This window comes from Molossus molossus, unplaced genomic scaffold (assembly GCF_014108415.1).
Source record: "Molossus molossus isolate mMolMol1 unplaced genomic scaffold, mMolMol1.p scaffold_m16_p_8, whole genome shotgun sequence".
Taxonomy (NCBI): Eukaryota; Metazoa; Chordata; class Mammalia; order Chiroptera; family Molossidae; genus Molossus; species Molossus molossus.
The window spans coordinates 17,420,741-17,443,185 of NW_023425402.1; the positions used below are offsets into that span (position 1 = coordinate 17,420,741).

The 22,445-nt window shown below is 45.5% G+C and overlaps 1 protein-coding gene across 4 annotated transcripts in view; it reads right to left on the minus strand.

The window, feature by feature from the left end:
* The window catches only part of PLA2G7 (phospholipase A2 group VII), a 48,797-nt gene extending 26,787 nt beyond the window's left edge, over window positions 1–22,010 (minus strand). For 3 of the 4 annotated variants that reach the window (XM_036248866.1, XM_036248865.1, XM_036248863.1), the window contains exon 1: window positions 21,952–22,010. The gene's annotated coding sequence lies outside the window, so the exon portion shown is untranslated. Of the gene's footprint in view, window positions 1–321; window positions 581–21,951 lie in introns of those variants that run through there. The other variant, XM_036248864.1, reaches the window with a different exon arrangement.
* Window positions 22,011–22,445: the final 435 nt, after the last annotated feature.

Here is a 22,445-nt window from a genome sequence, read left to right on the forward strand (position 1 = left end):
CCAGGAAACAGCATAAGAAGCTGAACTAAAGCCAGGCTGTCCGGGGCCCACCTCCCACCGCCCCTCTGTCCTGCTGTCACAACTTGGTTTCCCACGAGATAACATCACCCACAGAAAGTGTTTACAGGCTCATGAGCAGAGGGCTTTAGGAAATTCCATCCCTGAAGCCAACAGCCGATAACCGAATGAGGGGAAGGTCATTCACCCCACTTGGAAAATCACTGGGGATGAAAACGAGAAGAAAGGATGACAAAGTGCAGTACGTAAGGAGATCAACAGCAGTTCTTATAATGCTGCACGACCTGAAGAAGGTTCGCTTACCCACAGTGATTTGGTCTTTGTCACATCTTCCGGGCCAATAGCTTCAGGAAGAAGTACAGAGAGCCAGCTGCTGGCAGGCCTGGCGTGCTCTGCCCTCCCCGTCTCCTACCAGGCCAGTGCCTCCGCCGTCGCCTTCGGTCCGCAGCGTGGAGCAGGACACAATTAAGGCCAGGTGACACGGCATACGACAGTTCTCAACCTGACCCCACCCAAGCTACAAAATGCTCTTGGGGGATCTTTGAACGAGTCCGGAGTCCTGAGCCCCACCCCAGACCTACTGACTCAGAACCTTCCAAGGCAGGTCCGGCCGTCTGCATAGCTCCCTGGGGATTCTGACACAGCCAATCCCAGCCACAGTGTTTAGAAACTGCTGAGGTGGAACAACAAAGACTGATTGTCGAGTTTTTCATCGCCTATCACATGTGCTCTCTGCCCTCACCCTCCAAATGATTCAGTCATTGGCTGACTCATTCATTCACGCATCTACGTTTTCATTTACTCAATTTTAAGAGTGCTATGTGTCAGTCACTATGTTTGAGATAAAAACTTTTTTTTTGCATGCTTAGAATGTTTTATTTTATTTGTCAACTTTTTATTTTTCAATTACAGTTGCTACACAATATTATATTAGTTTCAGGTGTTAGACATTATTATAACATGAAATGATCACCCCAATAAGTTTAGTACCATCCTGACACCATACACAGTACTTATAATATTACTGACTATGTTCCCTACTTAACATCCCTGTGACTATTTCATAACTGCCAATGTGTATTTCTTTTTTTGGCTAATCCTCACCCAAGGATATTTTTTCCATTGATTTTTAGAGAGAGTGGAAGGGAGGGAGGGTCGGGGTAAGGTGAGAGAGAGAAAGAAGCATCAATGTGACAGAGACACACTGACTGGTTGCTTCCTGCACGAGCCCCAACCAGGGCCAAGAATTGCACCCCAATCAAGGCACTCACCCTTGACCCGGAATAGAACCCGAGACCCTTCAGTCCACAGGCTGACGCTCTAACCACTGAGACACCCGGCCAGGACCAATGTGTCCTGCTTAACCCCTTCACCTGTTTCTCCCGTCTCCTCCACCTTCCTCTCATCTCCAACCATCAATTTGTTCCCTGTAGCTATGGATTTGTTTTTGTTCTGTTCATTTATTTTGTTTATTGAATTTTACATATAAGTGAAATCATATGGTGTTTGTCTTTCCCTGTCTCACTTATTCAAAATAGGCGTGATTTTTGTCTTCAAAATCCCCCAGGGAAAGAGACTTTTAAATAATCACAATGAATGCTGTAACAGATCATTTACAAGACCCAGTGGAAATAAAGGTCTAGTGGGCATAAAAGAACAGAAGCAAATTTCAGCATCTCCTTTGTTCAGTCTGGGGGTGTGGACCAGGGAAACACAGACGAGCTATGCAGCCTGCCTGAGTGCACACCTCAGGGTCTGGGCAGGGCGGGGGCAGACCCTCCTCCTTTTACCCCAGTGAACTGAGGGATAGAAGGACCCAGGCAGGATCCCTCTCCTCTCTCCACCTTCCCAGGGCCACAAAATGCATCGCCTTCCCTCACTACCTTCCCCAAACACCATGTGATTTCACTTATATGTGAAATTCAAAGCACACTACCTCTGGCGTGCTTTGTGGGATGAAAAAATGCCAGGACTGTCCCCTGCTGATGGCGAGACAGCTGTGTCCCAAGCAGAGGACAAGCATAACCAAAGCTTCCCTGAAGTCAGGAAAGGGGGTCCTCGCGGGCCTGACTCCTCAAGAGCACCAAAGGAGAAGGCCCTTCCCACTTCACCCGGCAGAGGCTCACCCGTCTGGGCGGTCAGGCCATGGGCTTCTGGCCGCACAGAAAGTGCCTCCTCTTTGCCCGGGCAGCTGTCTGTACACGCCTCTGCTCACACTCGCTTCCCTCTACCCCAATGCCGTCGGCCTGTGAGGGCCTCCGGGGCGGGGACTGGTCTCCTTCGCCTTTTTATTATTACTACGTAAGAAAGGGCTGCATGTAATAAGCACTAGTAAATGCTTCCTGAACAAACAAGGATGACGGATCCCGTCTTCTTTTTGGAGTGCGCTATCAGGTAGCCCAGAAACATGCGTCCAGATGATGTCACACCAGGTTGTGACTTCTCCCTGTGCCACTGAAGTGGGGAGCTTTCAAGTGCATGGGCTTTAGTGCTTAGAGCCCAGCTACTTGGGTCTGAACCAGCAGGCAGTGTGACCTCCTGCAACCATGGAAACCTCTGTGCCTCATTTCCTGGCCCGTACAGTGGGGCTGAGAATGATAATAATAATAATAATAATAATAATAATAATAAATGATAAGTATATGTAAAACATATAGCTAAATGTAAACATTAATGTTCTCATTTTGCATTCTCAGCATCGTGCATTGCCTACAGGTAAGTAATTGCTCAATAAATGCTAACACATAAAAGTTAAGGTGTCAATCAAGATATTGAGATAAGAACAGAAAGACTCTGTCTTTGCTGATTGAAGACACTTGCTGGTCATCAACTTCTCTGTCCTTGGGTGGTGCTGCGGAAAAGATCTTACGGGTTTCACTGAGGACTGTAACTTCCCTCGGCACTACATAAGCACCATAAATAGCATTTTCCCTACATGCTCTGGGGAAGTGTGCGTTCCCTGCCTTTCTTCCACTCCTCGGGCTGTTAGTGCCCTGGTGATGCCTGGGGCAGCCCTTCTGGTTCACCAGCATGGCCTGTCTCTCCAACGCTGAACAAGTGTTCCCCATTCTCAGCTCCTACACTTGCCTGCCAGAGGTGTGGGGTGCTCAGGAGCCTTCCCTCAGTAACTTCCAAAGAACAGCCCTTTCTTTCAACCAAGGTCTCCTGGACTCATCAAGGCCCCGAAAATTTACTCGCAAGAAAAGAATCACATGCTGTTGGGGAGAGACGTTCTGAAGAGGACTTTTCATGTCCCCCAAATCAGATTCCAGGAGCAGAATCCGCTCTGGTACCCCAGCACCGGGCGGCTGCCAAGCTTCAGACCGGAGTGAGCGAGGTTGCGCTCCAACCTGCCCTGGGAGCTTGGACGACTCGGAGCCGTGGTTTGTGATGTAACTTCCTTGTTCAAGGGAGGAGACAGGAGGCTGGAGAGGGAGGGACCTCAGAGCAAATAGCTTTGTTCTTGGAAGGCTCCCTGTGCTTCTAATTGCAAACAAAGACGGGACAGTTGTTCTTTTCTGAAAGAAATTTTTCTCCAACTCTGGGGAACCATAAGCCAGTCCTGTCTCAGGAGATTTAAGAGTGAAAGGGACGGTTGTGGACAAAAAGTCCTTCTGAAACTAAATTACTGCAAAAGGCTAACGAAGTAATAAGATTTTGGCATCAATCTTTTGAGTGTATTTTCAGCATTTTTTTTTTCTTATAAGTTTTACATATTCTAATATCCTGAAAAAAGACTCCTTGGACCAGGAAGAGGACTTAATGAAGCTTGCTTCTGGAAAAACTGAGAGGGAACTCAAGAAATTAAAATTTTTTAGCTTCAGAGATATCCTTAACAGGCTTGGTAATTACTGCATGTAGAAAGCTATTGTTCCAGGGACAGGAATGTGACCGGACCTGCCCTGCCTCCTGACTCCGGAGACCTGAACACCATCTGACCTCAGTGCCTCAGAAGGGCTGCCAGTGACCCAGGTGGTGGGAGCCACTGTGCTCCAGGGAGAGGATGTTCACCGCCCAGGATGCAGACAATGAATCACTGGCGGGCCGATGAAGGGACCCTAGGAAAGTCCAACTACAGCTTTTATCCAATGAACCTTTTCCCTGAGTTCCAAACCTCCTACCTACACTTTTCTTCTCCTTATAAAAAGGTTGGCTGTCTTCTCAGGTTGCTGCCATCTGAATCAAGTCCATAAAGATTTCATCCGCGTCTCTACTCATTGGTTCTGGTAGTGACCCGCAGCATGAATGCCGACTCTTCCGGCTTCAGAAAATGCTCCTGATCGACATGTCACAGGCATCTGAGAAAAGACCTAGGGATTGGTTCCCCAGTGTCTCAACTTGTTGATTTGGGTTTTGCTTTGTTTCAATACTAGCAGAAACTCTTAAGGATAAGCCAAGAAGTGTCTTGACTGCAACTCAGACCTTCTGAATCCAAACTTGATTCCTGGTTTAGGTGATTTGTTGAGGAAGATCGTAGAGAAGACATGACCTCCTTCCTGGTGACCCTCAGGCGGCACCTGGGCTCCTCACCACCTCCCCTGTCCTGGGAATGTGCATTCTGCTTGCCTTCCTCACGTTAGAAGCTGCCCAAGGACACGGCCTTGAGAGAGTACTATATTGTTATACTGTGTTGTTATCCGCAAAGTACATGTGACTGAACCTAGTTAAGGCCTCTACGTATCTTTAAGATTCTTGTGAGCAGGTGCTGAAATCTATGCACCTGTGGTTGCCTGAGACAAGCCTCGTATGTAAGTTCCCTCGCTTATTATTATTATTATTATCATTATTATTTTAAATCCTCACCCGAGGATATTTTTCCATATATCTTCAGATAGAGTAGGAGGGAGAGAGAGAGAGAAACATCTATGTGAGAGAGACACATCGATTAGTTGCCTCCCACACGACCCCGACCAGGGCCGGGGACCAAACAGCAACCGAGATAAATGCCCTTGGCTGGAATTGAACCCGCAACTCTTTGGTCTGTGGGCCGACACTAACCGCTGAGCCAAAATGGCCACAGCCCCTTGTTTATTACACTGCCACGTACACACCTAGAATGGTCTGCATCTCTTTTCGGTCTCTCCTGCCCTCTGGGTGCGTGGGCCTGGTTTCACATCCCACCTGGGAAGCTCCTGAGCTGGCAAACTAACAGACCTTTTCAAAAGTGACCTGAGGGTGTGAGACGGGTACTCAACTCATCAGGGTGATCGCTCTGTAAGTTATATAAGTGTCTAGTCAGTTATACAAGTGTTGTACACCGGAAGCCAATACAATATTGTATGTCAACTGTAGATGGAAAAGAAAAAAATAAAATAATCAATAAAAAATAAATCAAAAGATGATGAGGCGTATATAACTTTTCTGAGCACCTACTATGGACCAGCACTGTCTGGCCAGGAGCTGTAGGTAATCTCTAGACCTCACAACAAGGAATAGAGTTGGACAGGTATTGGTACCTTCATTTCACAGCCAAAAGCACTGAGGCTTTGGGGGGTTGGCTGACGCCTGTGACTAATAGGTCTAGAGGCTGGATCTACGAAGCCAGCCCTTCGGGGTAAATGAGAAAAAGGTATCAGTTAGTGTGCTCTCATTTTTTATTTAAATGTGTACATGTATACACAAATCTAGACGAATGTAGAGCCATCATGTTCTCAGTGGTTATTATTTGAGTGGTAGGATTACAGGAGATTTTATTTTATTTATTTTTTAACATGTGTTTTAAAATTTGTCAACAATACACGTGGATTACTTGAGTGGGCAAAAAGGCAAAGAAACAAGACCCTTGCTCATTTCTTGAGCAACTAAATCCGCAGAAGTGGCTCCCTGTCAGGGAGACGCCAGGCCTTTAGATATTTTAGGTCCAATCCAGAGACAATATTGAATTTGGGGTTTCACGTTGGAGCAACAATTTTAGGAGAAAGGTATGCTCAGTTTCAATAGAAAGTTTGGGGTAGGTATTTTTCCTTAAAAAAAAAAAATCATTAGTTTGTGCTTATTGGAATGTCAAATTAGTACTCATGCGCTACGCATTGTGCTTAGCTTTTGAGGGAGTCCGGCGTGTGTGCTGTGTGTGTGCATGTGTGTGTGTGCATGTGTGTGTATGGGGAGGTGGCGGGAGGTATAAGATGACAATGAAAGAGAAATAACACAGTTCAAAGAGTGCCTGGTTTTGTGGTTCAGGTGAAAATGGGCATCACCTCTTCTACTTCCGGTTAAACAACGAGACATTAATTGCACCCTCTTGTTTCACGTACAAGGAAACCGGGGCCCAGTCAGGGGAAGCGGCTTACCTGAAACCACACAGTAAAGCAGTGGCCAAGCTGGGATTAAAATGCCTTGTTCCCCGGTCACCGGGTCATCAGGTTTGCACGAGCAGTGAGTCCTACACTTTAGCGAGGTGTATCTGGGCTCTTTTGTCGAGATCTGGGCAGCGAATACGGAGGCTGCCGAGGGCAGTGGGCAGAGCCTGAGTTTGCAATGACACGGATGAGTTACCGCACATGGGAACCCCAAATCTCCTAGAGTGAACTGGGATTAGCAATCCTATCTCACAGGGTTGCTGACGAGAGAGAAATGCCAACATGAGCCAACACACCGACTCTCAGTGAATGTCCCTTTTCCTTCTACATCAGGAACAAACTTAGCCACTGGGAGCAAAATATACTAGGCTCCAGAGATGAACTCTGGGACAGGAAAGAGCCCAGGGATCTGAAAGTCGCTGAGTTTGTCCTGCTGAGTGGCCCAGGCGGCATCAGGGGCATGGGCGCGCGCTCCCTGGCTGCCCACCCTCTGCACCACGGACACTGGACCAGGACACACTGCATTGTGGGAGCTGCTCTGTGCACTAAGGAGGTTTGGCAGCAGCACACCCTTAATGCCCAGAGCAGCACACCCCTCAGTTTTGACAAGGAAAAATGACTCCACATTGCTAAGTGTCCCCTGGGGGGTGGGGGTGATAAAACTGCCCCCGGTTGAGAACCACGAAGCCGTGTAACCGGCAAGCAGGTCCAGGGAGGGGTCTACCTTGCCTGCGAGATGGGACCAAACCACACACCCAGAAACAAACAGGGTGGAAAACCATCTACTTTAAGAGAAATAACTGAAACTGTGAGTCCTCTTGCTAAGCAGAAAGGTTTAAGGAACAGTATACATAGTGTTTGTTTAGGTTTACAAAGATGTACATTCCTCATTAATGGGTTCAACTTGTGACATGTACGCATCACCACACTTTCCTGGCTTCTTATTCTCCAACAGCCTAGTGTGGGGTCTTCCCTACTGATGCCCTTCCTCACTTTTTGCACAGCAGCTTTTACACCAGACCATCCCCTGCCCGGTCCGTCCATTCAAACATTTACTAAGCACCGTCCATGGGCCACGTTTTGAGCGCTAAAGGTACTGCTGGCCTCTGTGATGAGCACACGAAACCCATGCAGGGAAACAGTGAAGCAAGGAAGGGCCTCAGTGTTTTGGGGTAAAGTTCAATCTCGATGAATTTACTTAGAACATCCCAATCAGAAAAATCTGAAAATGAATCATTCTACTCAATATATGCATGGGCCTTATGGCAGCCTAGGGTTGTCTTCATCTGGAGTTACATGAGGATGGGGACACACACCTTCTACGGGTCTCACTTCTGCTTTGGCTAAGTGCCGAGGAGGCATGGAGAGAGCCATCGGTTTTTATTTATTTTCATTTTTTCTCTTTTTTTTTTTATCCTCACCCAAGGACATTTTTCCATTTTTGTTCAGACAGAGTGGGAGGGAGAGAGAGAGAGAAAGAAGGAGAGAAAAACTGACATGACAGGGACACATCAACTGGCTGCCTCCTGCATGACCCAACCAGGGCCTGGGATGATTCTCAACCGAGGTACGTGCCCTTGACCGGAATCGAACCCGTGACTCATTGGTCCACGGGCCGATGCTCTAACCGCTAAGCCAAACCAGCCAGGATGAGCCCTCAGTTTTTTAAATGTGATTTGGGGTTGGAGATGTTTGGGTAGATGTGACGTCAATGCCAGCAGAAAGGGGGGGATGCTCAGTTCTGGGGTGGGTGGTGCTGGAAGGTGTGGAAAGCCGTTCTAGAAGAGGTCACACTGGAGGTGACTCCCAAAGGGGAGGAGCCTTAGTGACTGACCTGGCTTGATGGGGAGAAGGAAGACAATCCACACAAAGGAAACTGAGGGATGCAGGCTGGGAACCAGGAAGAGGGGTGGTAAGAGACGGGTGTGGGGAGGAAGGTGCTTGGCGGTAAGAGCGGGGGGATCCTTCCTGCAGTCCATCTGAGTGTGGACCCTTGTCCCACAGGTGGTGACATTTCACACTGTACCCAGCACTGAGGGCCTTTCGCTCACCAGAGGTGCAGTGACCGTCTGCAGGAATGACTTCAGCACTGCAGAACGGTATCTCCATGTGTCCTCAGTCCGAGGACACGTGCATGTGTGTGCATGTGTGTGGGGGAAGGTAAGCAGAGGGGTCTGGAGCCTGACCCTGTTCTCTGAACCAGGGGTGCCCACAGCTCAGGTAAACTCATGCCCTCGTGATTTCACAGCATCCCCCTCCCCTTTACTCCTAGTTCACCTCTCTCCCCATTACGTGAAAGTCTCCTTAAATCACACACTGTCCTCCGCCCTGTTCTCCTGTTCTTCACTGAAGACCTGAAAACATCCTCCCAGAGGAAAACAGAGAACAGCTTCTCGTTGCCTTCTGCCTCTCTCTTCCATTTTCAAGGACCTTTGTGACTGTCCTGGGCCCACCTGGATATTCCAGGATAATCTCCCCAAATTCAACTAATTATCAACCGTAAATCCATCTGCAACTCCAGCTCCCCTTTGCCGTGTAACATAGCGTATTGACCGGAACTGGGATTAGGATGTGGACTTTTTTTGAGGGAGGAGGGGAGCAGTGTCATTGTTCTGCCTGCCATATACTCCCATTCCGAAGGTTAATCAGAAAGACTTTGCCAAAAGGAGCACTGATACTTGTGACAGAGCATCTTTCTCTTTACCAGTAACGGAAGAGTTAAGCACATACCCTCATCTGTACCCAGGACTGGGCTGGACTTGGACTTATTCACTAGCTCTTGACAGGAATTCCGGACTTGAGAATGGACATTTTACCTGCTGTTTTGGTTTATCTTTTGTTTCCAAAGGGAAACGGTGCCTGATGAGAACTTAACAGTAACAGACACCTGGGGGAAACGGGATCCGCAGAGGTCACGGAAGCCTGTGGAGATCTCAGCTGAGATTGGGAAGCACATGGGAAGGCGCGGTCTGTGAGAGGTACAAAGTCCACAGAAGAAAGACAAGAAGGGACACTTCTAAATGGGCTGGAATAGGATGTGTTCTCTGAGCTCTCATTTAAAGGTCTTCTTGCTCTGCCAGGATAATATCTTATCTAGTAGTCAATGAGCCACAGTTGAAGAAAATGATTTTCAGGCTTTACTATTTTAAAAATTATTGATTTTTAAAATGTACATATTCTCATTGATTTAAAATTGTGGAGAAGAGATAAATAGAGGGGAGGATAAAAAAAATTGCCTTCAGTTTCTAACTACATAAAACTCTCTAAAGAAGGTAAACTTTGTGAAGAGGAAGTCAGAGGGATGAGATGAGAGAAAAACTGCACCCACCACTGTTGGCTTTGCAGTCAGAGGAGTGGGCCATACGCCAAAGAACACGGGTGGCCTCTAGAATCTGGGGAGGATGAGGAGACAGGTTCTACCCTAGAGCCCCCAGAAAGGAATGCAGCCTTGAAAACAGCTGGATTTTAGCTTGGTGAGGCCATTGTAGACATCTGACTGACAGAGCTGTAAGATAAATCTGTGTTGCTTTAAGCCAATAAATTTGTGATAAATTGTTATAGCAGCAATAGAAAACTAATACAGCCCTGGCTGGTTTGGCTCGGCAGTTAGAGCATCAACATGTGGACCAGGGAGTCGTGGGTTCAATTCTTGGTCAAAGGCACATACCTCAGTTGCAGGTTCGATCCCCAGCCCAGTTGGGGTCATGCAGGAGGCAACCAATCAATGTTTCTCTCTCGAATTGATGTCTCTCTCTCTCTCTCTCTCTCCCCCTCCCTCCCTCCCTTCCACTCTATCTAAAACATCCATGGGAAAATATCCTCGGGTGAGAATTTTTTAAAAAAGAAAAACCAGAAAACTAAGACAGAGCATAAAAAGTTACAGAATGAGACCAGAGGGAAAATAATCAATCAATTCACTTTCAACTAAAGTCAAAGAAAGTGATTTTTAAAATCTCACAACTGGCCCAATATCAAACAGAATGATTAAGAAGATAAATCTTTTGCTTTAGATATTTACAATAGGAACATTGTGAATTTGCTGCCCTGATTTCTAAGCAATTTATTACTTTTCTTTTTTTTTTTCTTTTTTTTGGTACATGCCCCTAGCGGGAACCGAACCCGGGACTCTCTGGTCCGCAGGCCGACGCTCCAATCGCTGAGCCAAACCGGCCAGGGCAATTTATTACTTTTCTATTGTAGTATCTTTTGTTGCTATTTTATGTGTTACAATACATATTTGTTGTTTGAAAATTCAAAAATTGTAGAAAGGTGTAACTCTGAAAGTCCAAATGTCTGTAACTTTACACCCATTCCCTCCCCTGATCAGAAACACTTTCATATTGTAGCAACACCTGCTCATAAGTAGATGTAATCATACATTTTTCTATAACAATATTTTTAAAGCAACTATACCCTCACTTGATATAGAAACAAATTTCATTCTGGAACAGGCTGAAGGCACCTAAAATATCATCCTATAGTAGTAATTCTTAGCCACAGCAGTTTTTGCTTTCCAGAGGATATTTGACAGTGTATGGAGACATTTTTGGTTGTCACAGCTGGGAGTGGATGCTACTGGGATCCCATGGCAACAGGCCAGGAATGCTACTAACCATCCTACACTGCACAGGACAGCCCCCATAACAGAAAGATCCAACCCAAAATGTCAATGAAGCTGAGATTGAGGAACCCTGGTCTAAGGAATGCAGGTGATACCAAACCCTGTTTAATAAGGAAGACATATTTATTTCATTCTGAAACAGGCTACAGTGAGGCAGAGGCCTGGTCAATACAAGGAAGAACTTTTTATTTTATTTTATTTTTTAAATTAATTAATTTATTTTTGTTACAGATGTTTCTCCTTTCCCCCCACTGATTCCCCTTCTCCCCCCCCCCCCCCCGTCCCCAGCTTTGCTGTCCATGTCCATTGTTCATGCACACATGCATATACGTTCTGTGGTTTATCACTCCCCCACCACCCCTCTTCTGGGGATTGTCAGTCTGTACCCCACTTCCACGTCTCTGGGACTACCCCATTCCTCAGACTGTTATGTTCATTATATTCCACAAATAAGTGAGATCATATGATACTTGTCTTTCTCTGTTTGGCTTGTTTCACTTAGGATAATACTTTCTAGGTCCCTCCATGTCGTCTCAAAGGATAAGAGATCTTTCTTTCTTACAGCTGCATAGTATTCCATTGTGTATATGTACCACTGCTTTTTCATCCATTCATCAACTGATGGACATTTGGGCTGTTTCCAGATCTTAGCTATTGTAAATAGTTCTGCTGTAAACATGGGGGTAAATATATTCTTTCTGATTGGTGCTTCAGGCTTCTTAGGGTATATTCCTAGAAGTGGGATCACTGGTCAAATGGAAGTTCAATTTTTAATTTTTTGAGGTAACACCATAGTGTTTTCCATAGTGGCTGCACCAGTCTGCATTCCCACCAGCAGTGTATTAGAGTCCCCTTTTCTCCACACCCTCTCCAGCACTTGTTGTTTGATGATTTGTTGATGGCAGCCATTCTGACAGGTGTGAGGTGATACCTCATAGTTGTTTTAATTTGCATCTCTCTGATGATTAGTGATGTTGAGCATTTCTTCATATGTCTCTTGGCCATTTATATTTCCTGTTTGGAGAGGTGTCTATTTAGTTACTCTGCCCATTTTAATTGGATTATTTGTCTTCCTTTTGTTGAATTGTATGAGCACTCTATATATATTGGAAATTAACCCTTTATCTGATATATCATTGGCAATTATGCTCTCCCATACAGTGGGTTGCCTTTCCATTTTGATGATTGTATCTTTTTCTGTACAGAAGCTTTTGAGTTTGATGTAGTCCCATGTGTTCATTTTCTCCTTTGTTTCTGTTGCCTTAGGTGATGTATCAGTAAAAATTCTGCTGCAAATGATGTCTGAAGTTTTGTTGCCTACATTTTCTTCTAGGATTTTTATGGATTCATGAGTCACATTTAAGTCTTTTATCCATTTTGAGTTTATTCTTGTGTATGGTGTAAGTTGATGGTCTGGTTTAATTCTTTTTTTTTCTTTTGCATATTGCTGTCCAATTTTCCCAACACCATTTCTTAAAGAGGCTGTCTTTACTCCACTGTATGTTCTTGCCACCTTTGTCAAATATTAATTGAGCATATTGCCTTGGGTCCATTTCTGGGTTCTCTGTTCTGTTCCACTGGTCTATATGCCTGTTCTTGTGCCAGTACAAGGCTGTTTTGATTACAGTGGCTCTGTAGTATAACCTGAAATCTGGTCATGTGATCCCTCCAACTTTGTTCTTCTTTTTCAAGATTGCTGTGGCTATTGTTGAGGTCTTTTTTGACTCCATATGAACTTTTGAAGTATTTCTTCTAGTTCTGTGAAGTATGTCGTTGGTATTTTGATGGGGATCGCATTGAACCAATAGATTGCTTTGGGTAGTATGGACATTTTAATGATGTTAATTCTTCCAATCCATGAACAAGGTATGTGCTTCCACTTTTTTATATCTTCCTCTATTTCTTTTTCAATGACCTGTAGTTTTCTGCAAATAGGTCCTTTATTTCTTTGGTTAAGTTTATTCCTAGGTATCTTAATTTTTTTGCTGCAATGTTAAATGGGATTAATTTTTTAGTTTCTCTTTCTGTGAGTTCATCATTGGTGCATAAGAATGCCATTGATTTCTTGACATTAATTTTGTATCCTGCTACTTTGCCAAATTCATTTATTAAGTCTAGTAAACTTTTGATGGAGTCTTGGGGGTTTTCTACATATAGTATCATATCATCTGCAAATAATGACAGTTTCACTTCCTCCTTTCCAATTTAGATCCCTTTTATTTTTTCTTCCTGTCTGATTGCTGTGGCTAAGACTTCCAGTACTATGTTAAATAAGAGTGGCAAAAAGTGGGCATCCTTGTCTTGTTACTGTTCTTAAGGAAAATGCTTTTACTTTTTGCCCATTGAGTATGATGTTGGCTGTAGGTCTTTCATATATGGCCTTTATTATGTCAAGATATGATCCCTCTATTCCCAGATTGCTGAGAGTTTTTAATCAGAAATGGATGCTGGATTTTGTTGAATGCTTTTTCAGCATCTATTGATATGATCATATGACTTTTATCTTTCATTTTGTTTATGTGGTGTATCATACTTATTGATTTGCAAGTATTGTACCAGCCTTGCTCCCTGAGATGAATCCCACTTGGTCATGGTGAGTAATTTTTATGATGTATTGCTGAATTTGATTTGCTAGTATTTTGTTCAGGACTTTGGCATCTATGTTCATCAGGGATATTGGCCTGTATTTTTCTTTCTTTGTGGTGTGTTGTTCTGGTTTTGGAATTAGGATTATGCTGGTCTCATATAACGACTTTCAACTTTGGAAGTCTTCCTTCCTCTTGAATTTTTTTAAATAGTTCAAGGAGAATGGGTATTAGTTCTTCTTTGAATGTTCGGTAAAATTCCCCCACGAAGCCGTCCGGGCCTGGGCATTTGTTTACTGGGAGAGTCTTGATTACATCTTCAATTTCTTCTGTTGTTATTGGTCTGTTCAAGTTTTCTATCTCTTCCCAGTTCAGTTTTGGGAGTCTATGTATTTCTAGAAATTTGTCCATTTCACTTAGATTGTCGAATTTGTTGCCGTATAATTGTTCATAATATTTATTAACGATCCTTTGCATTTCTGTGGTGTCAGTTATTATTTCTCCTCTTTCATTTCTGATTTTGTGTATTTGGGTTCTCTCTCTTTGTTTCTTGGTGAGTCTAGCTAAGGGTCCATCAATCTTGTTTATCGTTTCAAAGAACCAGCTCTTGTGAATTTTGCAGTTTTGTGGTGCAATTCTCTGTAGATATCTATTAAATCCATTTGATCTAGTGCTTCATTTAGAGTCTGTGTTTCCTTGTTAATTTTTTGTCTAGAAGATCTATCCAGTGATGTCAGTGGGGTATTGAAGTCCCCTGCTATGATTGTATTGCTGTCGATTTCTCCTTTGAAGTCCTCTAGAAGATTTTTAATATATCTTGGTGCTCCTATATTGGGTGCATATATGTTTACCAAGGTTATATCTTCCTGTTGGATAGATGCTTTCAATATTATGTAGTGGCCTTCTTTGTCTCCAGTTATGGCCTTCATTTCAAAATGTACTTTATCAGATATGAGTATTGCTACCCCAGCTTTTTTTTGCTTTCCGTTTGCTTGAGAGATTTTTTTCCATCCCTTCACTTTCAGCCTATGTGAGTCTTTTGTTGTGAGGTGGGTCTCTTGTAAACAACATATATGTGAGCCATGCTTTCTTATCCAGTTAGCTACTCTGTGTCTTTTTATCGGAGCATTCAACCATTCACATTTAAGGTGATAATTGATATGTACTTATTTATTGCCATTTTTGTTTAGTTTGGTTCTATTTTTCTTCCTATTTTTTCTACTAATTATAGCAGTCTTTTTAGCATATCTTGCAGTGCTGGTTTGGTGTTAATATAATCTCTTACCTTTATTTTTTGTCCAGAAAGCTCTTTATTTGACCTTCTATTTTGAATGATAGCCTTGCTGGATAGAGTAGTCTTGGATTCAGACCCTTGTTTTTCATGACCTTGATTACTTCATGCCACTCCCTTCTGGCCTGTAGTGTTTCTGTTGAGAAGTCAGCTGAGAGCCATATGGGGTTTCCTTTGTAGGTAACCTGTTGCTTATCTCTTGCTGCCTTTAGGATTCTCTCTTTGTCTTTAATTTTTGGCATTTTAATTACTATGTGTCTTGGTGTGGGCCTGTTTGGGTTCTTCTTACTTGGGGCTTTCTGTGCTTCTTGAACTTGAATGCCTTCTTCCTTCACCAAGTTAGGAACGTTTTCTGTCACTATTTCTTCAAATATATTCTCTAAGCCTTGCCCATTTTCTTCATCTTTGGGGACTCCTATGATGCGAATGTTATTACATTTCCAGTTGTCCCTCAGTTCTCTTAAGCTGTCATCCTGTTTTTTAATTGTTTTTTCCTTTTGGTTTTCTGATTGGTTGATTTTTTCCACCCTGTCATCTAATTCACTGATCCAGTCCTCAGCTTCCTCTACTCTGCTGGTTAGTCCTTCCAATATGTTCTTAATTTCTGCTATGTCATTCTTCATTTCCACTTGGTTGGTTTTCAATGTTGCTATATCTTTACTCATGGTGCTGATGTCCTCACTCATGCTGTTGAGTTTCCTCAAGATCATGGCTCTGAACTCTACCTCTGATAATTTGCTTAGCTGCATTTCATTTATCTCATCTTCGATAGAGTTCTCTTGTTCTTTCATTTGGGATTTGTTTCTTTGTGTCACCATTTTGGCTATTTCAGTGGGTTTTCGAGCTTGCCAAATTTTTCCTGGGGGTGTTGGTGTTCTGCTGTTTGTGGCTCCCTCTACTCGGTTTGGATGAGCCTGGGTGGGCCCATGTCAAATACCACTTATTTAAATAAGTTAAATAAATTACTTTCCTGGGTAGATTTGCAAGCCCAGAAAAGGTTCAGTTATCCTCCAGCTTTTTCCTGGAGGCTAGTAGTCTTAGTTACTCAGTGCCTTGGAAAGTAGCCCTGATGTTCCGCATAAGCAGATTTCCAGAGGGTGGGATAGATGCTGGTTGTTAATGAGCCTCAATTTGCATTTCTTTGCCTCACCTGGGAAAGGCTGAATCTCGGGGGGGGGGGGGGGGCTGTGCTTTTCCCTACAGCTCAGGGAAGGAGCACACTGGCCACTGTCCTTTGTGGCCACAACTCAGCAAAAACTCTTGAGTGCCCTCCAAATCCCGGGTGTCCCCACAGAGTTCCAGCCCAGTCTGCCCTCCCTCTGCCATAGCCCCCAGGTGAGTGGCTGTGGCTATTTTAGCATTCTGTCCTGGCTCTCTGCGCTGTGGAGTAGGCTTGGTCTTTATTTCCCAAGGGCACTGCTCACAGCTAAGACTGCTGCTGTCCATGGGCTCCAAGCCAGCCACCCTCTTGCACCTCTACAGATCCTACCAGTGTCCCTGGTTATATGGTCCTGTCCTGCAGTTTTTCTGTTGCTTTTTTCTGAGGATTTGTCTTTATTTTAGTTGTAATTCCCGTTTGGTCTTGGGAGATCGTCTGCATAGCTTCTATTCACTCCGCCTCCATTGTCACATCCAGGAAGAACTTTTTAATCATCAGGCCATTTGCAATGCACCCCTCACAATGTGGAGAGAGTTCTCTGCTTGAGAAGGATTCAAACACTGCTCACCAGTCCCCTGCTGGGGGTACTGAAAAAGGGGTGGGTGCAGGGGTTGGACTCTGAGTTTTCATCTTTACCTAAGAAATGCAATTCCTTTTAAAAACCTCACTGAAAATGTCCTACTTCATGCTTGTTAATATTGAAACTAGAAAAGAGAAAAATACCTATTCTATGAATACTATTTTCTCCCTACCAGATGAGCCAATGGAATCAAAACCTAGCCTGGACATTACGTCAGATGTAGAATATCTAAATGACTTCTGCAAAAGTATCTCATGTGTCTTATCTTGGGAAGTTAGACACACCTCTTGTGAAATCATTTCACAACCCAAGAAAAGCGGCGAAGGTCAAGAAAGTAAAGTAAGAAGCAGTTCCCCATTGTGGCAGTCATTGAATAAAACAGCCATTTATAAGTACAAGTAGGTAACAACTGCAACTAAAATAAAAGGGGTGGGTTCTACTTACATTCCAAAAATGGGAACTGGTCTGCATCCAGTTTGCAAATGTCCAGATGTCTCGCACCCCACCCAGCCTTAAGGCCATCAACATTAAGAGCTTTCAGAGAGCTCCCAGCAGTTTGATACCATACGGAAGCCTACTGGGACATTCCACACCAGTTAACACACACCTTATGGAACAGTTGGAGCTTCAGGGATTTGTAGAATAAAAGTTGTGTCAATAACCCCACAATAACTAGACTGGTGAGGGAACAAGGCAACAAGTCACATGAGAAGCTGCTGAAGGAACTCTACGGGGAAATCCAGAGAGTACATGACAGCTGCAGATTTATGGGAATGGGACATGTTCTTACTTAGATCCAGATTGTAGAACTCTTTCGGAAGGAGCTTTACAACAATTACCGTATTCTCTCTATTGGAGGTACAGTTTAAGTACAGGTCTGGGGACTACCAGCAAGTGTCCAGAGAAGGGATTCCTGCACTGAATGAGGGTGAAAGTGACTATATAACCCTACACCTGAGGGTTAAGATCAGAAGTCTACAAGGGTCAGCCAGGCAACTAAGATGAGTGAAACAGGACCTGTGTGACAAAGGATCAGTGGTGGGGACTGTGGCAAACGGGACCATCTAAGAGGGGGTCACACCACTCTTCAGTTGATTGCTGTCATTTAGGAATGAAAGCCCCATGTCACCAGATCATCTAGTCTATTTTTCAAGAAAAGCTGGAAAACTATATTTGTATGCAAACTCTACTGATTTCCAAAGGACAAAAGCTAACTCAACATTTCAAAACATGTGTCTCAAACAGAATAGATTAGTGGCACCCAGGAACAACTTGAACCTCACCCTCAACCCTGAGACTAGGATGGTCAATACAGCAGAGAAGAAACCGACAGGTTCCAAAATTACTGTCACATTTTGTCTGCAGTTTGAATCACCAGACCAACCACTTCAAGCTGCAATTCAGATGCACTGACCAATAAATAATGAATGGGGTCTGGCAAGTGAAGATAACCGAGAGACCGTTAAGTCACTAAGAGCTGAATCCTCCCCTGCGCACCATGTAATTGAGGAAGGGCTTCCATTTGCTTGTAAACAGAAACATCGCATGCTAGTGACCTGCATGTCAAAATGAGGGTTGCCCCACTGTGGCAGTTGGTTGTCCTGTTGCTGAGGTCATCCCCACCCTAGTTGGTAAACAGCACTGAAAGTCTTCCCTGGCCCTCTGAAATCCAGTCAGTGATCAACCAGAGAACGACCAAGAGCTTCCCTTGAGAGAGAATGCGTCACTAGGGAAATGATCCCATTCAGCTCTGGTTCTCGGCCCTCCCAGAAACCCCACTGCCACGTACAGATTTTCAATCATCAAAAGACCTTTGCCCAGCAGATATCTGTGCGTGGCTGTATTTGGGACAAAGGCAAAGCTGCTGACTCCTTTCTGTGTTTTTTTCAGTCCCCTGCTTCAAATACTCTATTTTGAATTTTACCTGATCACTTTCAATGTCCAAAGGTAAGCCGGCTATCAGTTTAGGATTAATACCACGGCGTTGTGTGGTGGTGTGTTTACAGGTAGCTCTTAGTTAAGGGTTCCCAACACTCTGAACAGAGCAGCACATTTCTTATGTATAGTAAGTTATTTTACTTGAAAAGAATAAGATAAATAAAAAGACCCTGAAATGTATTATGAAAATTTTGAAAATGATGCACAGGAAATTCAAAGTAATCCAATATTAACAAATAATGATAGTAATGAAACCTTACCCTTAAGAGCATATTCACTTGATTATTTCTTTTCACAGATATGGCAATGACATCTCCGTTATATAAATGGGAGATCTGAGAGAAACATTAACTTCCCACTTTAACTCCAAAAATAGCTACTGTCCACCTATTGCTTCCCACCCTTCAGTAGATCGCTACCAACAAGCCCAGAGCAGGTCTCCTTCCCCTGACCATCCATTCTTCACAGAGCACCCACAGCTACTCTGAAAACAGGTAACTCTTACACACCTCTGCTTCTCACAGCACAGCAGGGAAAGCGCAGAGGGCTAACCTCAGCCCAGGAGGTTCTGCATGGCCTGGCCCCTGCCCCTCAACCTCACTCCTCGGTTCTCCCGCCTCCTTACTCTATCCACACTGCCTTCCAACTGTGCCTGGAACACACCCAGCTTGTCCCCAAGACTGTGCACTTGTGGTTTTGTCAGCCCATCTTCTGCGGGCTCATCTGAAGGCCATCTCTCGGAAAAGCCTCTCCTCAAAACCCAATCCCAGAAGCTGGGCCTCTCCCACCTCTCTCTCTCTCTCTTTCTCTCTCCCTCTCTCTCCTTTAAACTTATGGTACTATCTGAATTTACCTAGTTCATCCCTCAATTCTAGAATCTGAATTCCATGAAAATGAAGCCCTGTGTGTCTCAATCACATTGCTTTGTATTTAGTGCCTGGTACATAGTAGATGCTCAATAAATATTTTTTCTTTTTTTTTTTTTTCCAATTTTTTAAATTAATTTATTTTTGTTACAGATGTTTCTCCCTTTTTCTCCCTAGACACCCTCAATAAATATTTCTTAAAGTCAGTAAAGGAATAAACAAAGTTTGTACTAAGAATAAACTAGCACACCTAATTCAATCAGTGTCTATTCTTATAGTATACATTTCTTTCCCCTCCACTGCTAAGTTTATTTTTAAAAGAAATATATATATATTATATTTTATATGATGTAAGTATATATAATATAGATCTAATATATATTAGACAATTGCTATCAGTGCGTATACCTGTAAATGGTCAAAGTGTTAGTGAGGGTACATAGCAGGTGCTGGCTTCCCAGAGACAGGCAGTCAGAGCCCACTGCGCATCCCTTCAAACCACAAAGCTCCCACAGAATTCTGCGACTCTTTTCCCAAAACAATGAGGCTTTGGAGCTCAATGTTCCCCCTTTGACTTCTATGGGAACTTCTCAGTGTCTCAAGGGGTCAGTGAACCAATTATCATGGGTGTTAAAGAATCGGGCTTCCCCTGGTCGGTGTGGCTCAGTTGGTCGGGCATCATCCCTGCACTGGAGGGTCGCCAGTTCCATTCCTGGTAGGGACACATGCCCACGTTTCAGGCTTGATCCCTGGTGGGGGGTGGGCAGTGTGGGAAGTAACCCATTGATGTTACCCTCTCACATCTATGTTTCTCTTTCTTTCTCCCTCTCCCTTCCTCTCTGTCTAAAATCAATGAAGAATCTTTTAAAAAAAAAATCAGGCTTAAGATGAACCAAGGTATAAATAACCTGATGATCACCTTCCTTTCCAAGAAATACCCATTTTCTGGGGTGTCAGGGGGAGGAATACAGATGCCTAAACTTCACAGAGGTCCCACTCTGGTTGCTAAAGTACCTAGTCAGCACTTTCCTTACTGCTCTGTGCTGGGAGCCTCAAAGAGGATGGAAAATTGTATCTGCCCCCAAATCTAACCGGCTGAAGGAATGAATGCGTATTCCTCACCACCAAAGTTCACAAGGCATTGACATAAGTGGAGAAGAAATGAGCAACCAGCTGCCCAGGCTTCTGTTTGGGGGGAAACAGCTGGGGTGCTGGGCAAGCCCTTTCACACCTCCGAAGGGATTTCTCAATTGTCAGACCAGTGGCTGAGCCAGATTACCATTCCTCCCAACTCTGCTGCCCCCTCATTTTCAGTAGCTCTGCGGATGCTGGCCTTGGTGAGTCTGTGGTGACAGACTGGTGTCAGCCTTAAGGACAAAGGGCCCATTTCACTGAAGAGCATCACCATGCTGTCCATGGCAGCACCTTCTGCACAAATGTCTGGAGAACAGAGAGAACCCCCCGTTCCAATGGGCAGTGACTGGAAGTGGGCAGGCTGGAAAATGCCAATTGGGTGGGCTCTCTCGCCAGGGCCACCAGAACTCCCTCTGTGAGGAAATCTGTCCAGGTCCTGGCAGCTCACCAGTGCCTCTTGGTGGCCAGAATGCCATCTCCTTCTTATGGACCAGGCCAATACTTAATTGCCCTGATCCCTGAGTTCCATGTTGGCCCAAGATTTGGTCCTGAGCCTTTTGGGATTGTCAGCAATTTAAAAGACATATTTTCCTGCTCTTACTCACATACCAGTCTCCCAGCCCAGCATTCTCATTCGGGTCAAAGGCGATTTGTGCAAGACTGATTTGTTAATACAAGTCCCTCCCAAACCTGAGCGCAGGTGCCCTCAAAGGTGGCTAGCTCCCTGTGGAGTCCCCCACAGCCCTCCCTCCTCCTTCAGCGTCCCCTCTGCTGCAATCCCAACAACCACGGGCCCGAATGGAAGCCCGACTTTCCGTTTTGGGAGCTAGAAACTTCCAGTGGAAGCTCCGGGGATGAGGGGGGAAGATCATATTCTCTGCTCCAGGTTTTGTTTGATTTTTAAAAAACAACCCTCTTGCCCCGGGGTGGAGCAGCCTTGCTCTTCCCCTCCGGGAGCTCTGGGACGTGAGGAGCAAAGGAGCAGAGCAGAGGCCCAAGGGCCTTGTTTTTGCGAGTCTAGTCCTAAAACAGCGGCTCCGAACTGCGTGGATGCAGAAGCAATACTCCCCAAAGGGAGGGTTTTGCTTCGTCCCAGCAAGAGACCTATGGATAAGAAAACCCCCGAGTTCCCAGTTTCCCTGGCCTGATTCTCCCTTGCGGCACCGAATTCTTCGGGTTTCTTCCTCGGGGAAAGGTTTGGGAGCCCTGGGTTCGAAAGTGGCTGTCCCCGAGGGCGGCGGGGACGGCGAGCCCGGCGCCGGCCAGGAGGGGGTACGAGTCCAGCTCTGCCACCTCCTCAAGGTCATCGCTGCTCCTGGTCCTCCGCCTCCAGCGCGGCACCAGGGCAGCCTGAGCCCCGCACCTCCCCGGGCTCCCGCCTCTCCCCCGGGGTCCGGCCTCTCCCCCGGGGTCCCGCCTCTCCCCCGGGCTCCAGCCTCTCCCCCGGGGTCCCGCCTCACCCGGCTGCGGCGAGCTGCTCTCCAGAACCGGGGAGCCTGGGCGCGTTCCGCGGCGCACCCGGCTGCCCTCGCTGCCAGCACCACGGGCCTCTGCCGGCTGCAGTGACCGCGGCCACGGGGCGGCCAGACAACTCCGGCGGGCGGAGGGCGGCGGGCGAGTGGGCAGCCCGCGGGCTTTGTCCTCGGCCGGTCCCGCGCGGTCTTATCGCCCCAACTTCTCCTCCCCCGGCTGCGGGAGGAGGAGGGGCCGGGGAGGAGCGTGTGGCCACCGGCCTCCACAAGCAGAGGCAGCTTGGGATGCGAGGTTGCCTAGGCGCACCCAACACCCTCCCCAGGGCCCGGGTTCCCGCAGCCTGGACCTGCGGGTGAACTTAACCCACCCTGGGATGGACCCAGACAGCGCCCGCGATGGGTGCTGTGCGCCCCACTTCTTGTTCTCAGGCTCCGTTCTGATTCCCATCAGATCTGGTCCCTGTTTAACTCGCCCCACGTCA